The sequence below is a fragment of the Panicum virgatum genome, chromosome 2K, assembly GCF_016808335.1.
Source record: "Panicum virgatum strain AP13 chromosome 2K, P.virgatum_v5, whole genome shotgun sequence".
Lineage (NCBI taxonomy): Eukaryota > Viridiplantae > Streptophyta > Magnoliopsida > Poales > Poaceae > Panicum > Panicum virgatum.
This window is the reverse complement of record NC_053137.1, coordinates 35,821,728-35,829,004: the sequence shown is the minus strand read 5'-3', so window position 1 is coordinate 35,829,004 and position 7,277 is coordinate 35,821,728.

Below are 7,277 nucleotides of genomic sequence, written 5' to 3'. Positions count from 1 at the left end.
GGGTGCAGAGTCGTCGTACTTGTAGTCGAGGGCGGTGGGCCTGTCCCGCAAAACAAGAAGAAAGGAGAAATGTTGCGTGGGTGACTTCGCTCCCCATACATGTGTGTTAGGTTTGCCTTGCAAGGTTATTAAACTCGATTTGAATCGTTCCGCCGCTCACGGATAATGAGACTGCTTAACACTTTTGCCACATAGAGTAACAAGTGGAAGATGATGATGATGAATATTGATGGATGATTAATTGTTTTCCAACATAGATGATTAGAGATAGATGCTCATCTAGAATGGTTAATTATATTAGAAATATGAAAGCTAAAATATGAAAGTAAGGATCTACTATTAGTTATTTTTTCGGCAAAACAAACCCCTCCAACCAAAAAGCCATGCATGTCTAGTTAAGTGGACTAAGTTATATCCGTTGACAGGTAAGCCTTGCCGAGTATTAGTATACTCAACATTGCTTGTAGCTTTGTTTTCAGGTATTACTTATGAAGATATGTTTGCTGATTTAACTACTTTACCTCCGAGTTGGTCTGTGGTGTGGGATGGATCCTCAGCTGGTGCTGACGCTTCTACTCCCGAGTGATGTCTCGTACGGGCTTTATCGAGATGACATGTTATCGTTAGTTAACGTGTTTTTACTTTCCGCTGAATAAATGAACTCTAATGAACAGTTGTAGATAAGACTTCTGTAGTACTTGTCCCAATTTCAAAGCTGGTCTGTAATAATTTCAAATTCCGCTGCAAGACTCTGTGATATATGAAATGCGTGTTGTTGTACTCTCTGGACTCGCCTTCGTGTGAGGTTTGCTTATTCGATCCCGATTTTCGTGGCTTTAATCGAGAGTTTACTGGAGGAACTGCCGAGGTACATGCGAGTTGGATTAGAGTTGCCTTTGCAATGATGGTTATCGTACCAATCCAAGTTATTTTGGGTGGTTCCACCATAGCTGATATCAGAGCTAAATAAGCCGTTTACCAGAGACTACGACAAGGTTTTCTAACAAGAAATCCTTAAAATTTGACATCAAAATGTTAAGTTTGCAAAAATGCATTGGATTCTTAAGGAAGAGTCTAGAACGTAAAGCCCTAGGGATTTAAGGGTATAATTAAGGTGGCTTAATAGATATGACTGACTTCCAGCACTTTACTTTCAGCACTTTCAATTCAGTACTTTAAAATTCAGTACTTATATTCTGTAACGACGCACCTACGTGAAGGTAAGAATGGTAAGGATCCTCAGTCAGCTGAGGGAGTCTGACCTTCCCGTCAGTGATGTGAACTGAACGCTGAGCTCAAGCAGTGGCCTACTTGAGTTGCTGTCAATATACCAACCTCGGTTGATTATATTGGGAGTAATGGTTTCGAATGGAAATAAAATCCCCTTCTACGACAGTAATCAGTCAATACGCTGTTTCCATAGCGTATGCTTAATGTTGTCCATACGGTGGGAATTGTATGGATGTCGGTTCTATAGTGATCGGTAATGAATGGGAACACTTTCGTGAGTGCTGGCACGAAAGGTTCATCGATATATACTCTGTCAATTTTTCTGTAGGTACGCTAATCACGAACTGATGAACTTAGGACGATTAGTTAATCGACTAGTTATACAGCGAGAGACGTATTTACGTACGCCACCAAACTAACTGCGTAAGTCCAAAAGTATTTGGCATTTCTTTCATTTTGTGAGGATGAATAGGACGTGCATGCATTCAATTCGAAATTGAAATCAAGAAAAGAAATTCAAGTGATTTAATTGGAAAGATAATTCTGTAAGGACTTTCTATATGAAAAAGCTTATTTCTGTTGTAAACTGGAGAACTCGAATTTTTAGACCTGGAAAACAAACCCATATGAAGTTGAGTCTGTGAGAAGAACTGTAGCAAAACAAATTTCCTATATGCTGTAAAAAATTGGGAATTTTTGGAACACTCTACCTTAGAGGATCTGATCAGTTTGAAAACCTCTGTTTTTCTGCCTAGTTGTAGCAGTCTGACCATCTTAATTTTTCGACAACTTTAGATGCACTTCCTGAGAAAACGTTCAACATGAAAGTTGTAGATAACTGCATAAAGTAACTACTGTAAAATATTGAGAATTTGGAGACAAGTGGTTAGGATCTGGTGCACGATATACTAGTTCTCTGGAAGTTCTGTTTTCTGGGTTGACAGACAGTCAATAGCTTAAGGTTATGATCATCTTAGGGTCTGATTTAGACTTGGGCTTGAATAGTAAAGTTGTGAAAAATTATCTTAGGCACCTCCTGAATTTTTTTGAGAATTTGTAAATTACAACTCTAGAAGATACACATTATTCTTTGCAATATCCAGAATCTGTCTAGCAGTTTTCAGAAATCTGATTCGCTATCTTATCATTCTATCTATGTTTACCTGCAAATCTGGACCAAGTGATGAATACCAAAGTTGTTACAAATATTGTGACCTATCTGATAATAAAATTTCAGACATATCCGACTTGGATATCCCAAGTTATAGTCAAGATACCACCGCTCTGTTTTCTGAAAAACTGGAATTCCAGAGAGGTCGAAACTGAATTTTTCGACCACCTTAACCTCCGAATCAGACTTCGAGTTGAATACCAAAGTTGTAGCACTCCACCCCTTTTAACCTTTCAAAAAATATTCACAAATCTAAAGAAAAATTGAAATTATCTAGTTTCTGTCAAAATTTCAGAAAATTTCACTGGATAGAAGAAAAGTTACGAATTCTTTTGTAACGGCTGACGCTGCACAAACTGTTTTTCCAGCTTTTGTTGAAGTTCTATTGTGTTACATCTTTGTTCATTGCATCTTGGAAGCTATATGAATCATATCGCTGATGCTTGAACTTCTATCTTTCAGATGGTGGGACCTACTTGTGGAACCCCCAGTGGTTTTCAAGCAAGCAGTAGTGGTGAACCACCACTGCCACCTCTGCCACCTAATCTTGCGGAAGTGCTTGCCGCTCAAACTGAGTTGTTTCGCCAGATCGTTCAAGGGCTGCAACTTCAGCAGTAGCAGCAAGATGAGTACAATACCCATCAATCTCAAGCTGCAGGGTATCGGGATTTCTTGGGAACTCAGCCCCCTCTGTTCCACGTGACGGATGAGCCCTTGGATGCGGACACTTGGATTCGCACAATCGAGTCCAACTTCTCTCTACTTGTGGTGCCATGTTCTGAGGCAAATAAGGCCCGCTTTGCCGTGCAACATCTTGCTCGTCTTTGGTGGGATCATTACAAAGCTATGCTCCCGGCTGATCACATTGTCACCTGGGATGAATTCAAGAATGCATTCAGAGCCCATCATATTCCAGAAGGACTTATGGAAAGAAAACTAAATCAATTTCTAGACCTTACTCAGGGAACCTGCACTGTTATCCAATATGTTCAAGCTTTTAATAACTTATGTCATTACGCGAGCTATCATGCTGACACTGATGCTAAGAAGCGTGATCATTTCAGCAGAGGCTTGTGCACCAAACTGAAGGATCATCTGAACCCCATTAGGGTTGATACATATAATGAGCTAGTGAATCTGGCAATCACCCAGGAGGATTGCATTATGGCTAACCATGCTGAGAAAAAGAGGAAAGCACTAGATGGACCCTCTAGTGTTCCATCACAGAGGTATCACTTAGTGCAACATGCTATGCATCAAGCTCCTCAGAAGGCCCCTAATTAAGGGCGTTGGGTATTCCGGCCACCTTAGCAGTAGGGCGCCTCACGCCCCCCTGCTCCTCAGTAAAATGGCCCAAGGCCGAATGCTCCACCATCCCTTCATCCGAGCAACACCAATCATTGCTTTAATTGTGGGGATCCGAATCACTTTGCTCGTAAATGCCCTCAGGGCCAAGACTCCGGGCAAAACAAAGAGAACAAGGACGAAATGCAGACTATTCAAGTCAGGCATGGAAGCATTAATTTCACTACACTTACTGATCTTCCCGAGGGTGCACCAGTCATGATGGGCACATTCTCTATCACCACAAGCCTGTTGTTATATTATTTGATTACGGGGCATCACACAGCTTCATTAGTCCAAAATTTGGTGCTCGCATGGGATTTGAATTCAGCCACACGAGAGGATCATATATGATTTCAACATCAGGTGGTAAAATTGCTTCCAATCAAATAATACGGCTTGTACCAATCAAGTTGGGAAGCATAATCATCAAAACCGACCTTATTCTTCTACCACTTGAAGGCATGGATATTATTTTGGGGATGAATTGGATGGCTCAACACGGAGTTACACTTGACATTCCTGCACGGTCTGTTGAAATAAATTCACCCAATCATGGAGCTACAACTCGTTATTTACCTTTCCGAGAGTGCATAAATTCTTGTGCCTTCGCATTGGAAGGAGGCAAACTAGAAGAAATCCCAGTGGTATGCGAGTATGCCGATGTTTTTCCAGATGACTTGCTTGGAATGCCACCAGATTGGGATATAGAATTCGTTATTGAACTTTAGCCCGATACTGCTCCTATATCAAAAAGGCCGTACCGAATGCCACCCAAAGAATTAGCTGAACTGAAAATCCAGTTGCAAGAACTTTTAGACAAGGGTTATATCCGCCCAAGTTCTTCACCATGGGGTTACCCAGCTCTGTTCATTAAAAAGAAGGATGATAGCTTGAGGTTGTGTGTTGATTACCGGCCTCTCAATGCGGTTACTATCAAAAATAAATATCCCCTTCCTCGCATTGATGTATTGTTTGATCAATTGGCTGGAGCCAAGATCTTTTCCAAGATCGATCTTCGTTCGGGTTATCATCAAATTAAGATCAGACCTTGTGATATTCCAAAGACCGCCTTCTCAACAAGATATGGGTTATATGAATATCTAGTCATGTCTTTCGGTCTCACAAATGCTCCTGCCTATTTCATGTATCTCATGAACTCGGTTTTCATGCCTGAACTCGATAAATTCGTCGTGGTTTTCATTGATGATATCTTGATCTACTCCAAGAATGAAAAGGAACATGAGCAACATTTGCGTATTGTTCTTCAACGTCTACGGGACCATCAACTATATGCTAAGTTCTCAAAATGTGAGTTTTGGCTGAACAGTGTGAAGTTTTTGGGTCACACTATCTCTAGCGAAGGCATATCAGTAGATCCCAGCAAAGTGCAAGAAGTGATGGACAGGAAACCTTCTACTTCCGTTCATCAAATCCGCAGTTTTCTTGGTTTAGCGGGATATTACTGCAGATTCATTCTGGACTTCTCCAGGATTGCTAAACCAATGAGTGAGCTATTGAAGGAAGGTGTGACATATAATTGGGATGCTAAATGTGATGAAGCTTTCCACACCCTAAGAGCACATCTGACCATAGCACCAGTCTTGGCTCAACTTGACAACAATAAGCTGTACGATGTATATTGTGATGCATCAGGTACCGGTCTTGGCTATGTTCTTATGCAAGAAAATTGGGTTATTGCATATGCTTCCCGATCTCTCCGACCTCATGAACTCAATTATCCGACTCATGATCTTGAGTTAGTAGCGGTTATTCATGCTCTCAAGATTTGGAAACACTATCTTATGGGCACTCATTGCAACATCTACACTGACCATAAGAGTCTCAAATATATTTTCACTCAGAGTGATCTGAATATGAGGCAAAGAAGATTGCTGGAATTAATCAAAGATTATGATCTTGAAATTCACTACCACCCCGGCAAAGCCAATGTTGTAGCAGATGCTCTCAGCCGAAAAGTTCACTGTAACTGCCTCTCAGTTGAATCATACAACGAGACATTATGCGCTGAAATGCAGAAGCTAAATCTGCAGATTATTCCTGAAGGAACTTTGAATCATATCTCCATTGAACCAAACCTTTATGACTGAGTCATCATGGCACAAGTACATGATTAAGGTGTTGGGATTATCAAACAAAAAGTGTTGGAAGGTGAACAGAAATACAAATGTTTCCGTGTAGATCACAAAGGGGTTTTGTGGTTCAAAAGTCGCTTGGTCGTTCCTAAAAATCAGGAACTCAGAAAGCAATTTCTTGATGAGGCACATCTCTCCAAATTTTCAATCCATCCTAGTAGCACCAAAATGTACCAAGACCTTCGGCAAAATTTTTGGTGGACACGAATAAAGAGGGAAATTGCTAAATATGTTGCAGAGTGTGACACCTGTCAGAGGGTGAAAGCTCCACTTGAAAGTTGCTGGAACCCTTCAACCTTTGCCAATTCCATCTTGGAAATGGGATAACATCAGCATGGATTTCATTGTGGGCTTACCCAATACCTCGCAGCATCATGATTCTATTTGGGTTATTGTTGACCGGCTCACAAAAATAGCTCACTTTATTCTGGTACATACTACCTATAAAGCCAACAAATATGCTGAGGTATATCTTGACCGTATCGTACCCCTCCACGGGGTACCCAAGACGATTATTTCTGATCATGGTACTCAGTTTATCGCACGCTTTTGGGAACAACTCTAGAATGCTCTTGAAACCAAATTGATCCGAAGCTCTGCTTATCATCTGCAGACTGATGGACAAACTGAGAGAGTATACCAAATTTTGGAAGATATGCTTAGATCATGTGTCATTCATTATGGCAAGAATTGGGACAAATGTTTACCTCTGGAGGAATTCTCATATAACAACAGCTATCAAGCCAGTTTGAAAATGGCACCATTTAAAGCCTTGTACGATCGCAGGTGTCGAACTCCTTTGAGTTGGTCACAAACAGGCGAGCGTAAAATATTCGGACCTGATTTAGTAGTTGAGGCTGAGGAACAAGTAAGAGTGATACAAGAAAAATTAAGGTCAGCTCAGTCAAGGCAGAAGAGCTATTATGATAAAAGGAGGAAGCCTTTGAAGTTTAATGTGGGTGATCATGTCTACTTACGTGTTTCACCAACCAAAGGCATTCAACGCTTTGGAATCAAAGGCAAATTGGCTCCTCGCTACATCGGGCCTTATGAAATCATCGAAGAGTGTGGACTCGTGGCTTATCGAGTGCGACTTCCCTCGCAACTTGCAGCAATCCACGACGTGTTCCACATATCCCAACTCAAGAAGTGCATCAGAGTTCCTACGGAAATTATTGGACAGCAAGATTGTGGAACCCGATCTTTCTTATGATGAACATCCTATCAAAATCCTTGATCAAAAAGAAAGAAGTACTCGTCGAAAGGTGGTTAAAATGTACAAAATTTAGTGGAATCATCACACTGAAGAAGAAGCCACCGGGGAGACTGAAAGTTATCTCAGTCAACATTATCCTAGTTTTCTCAACTCTACCTCA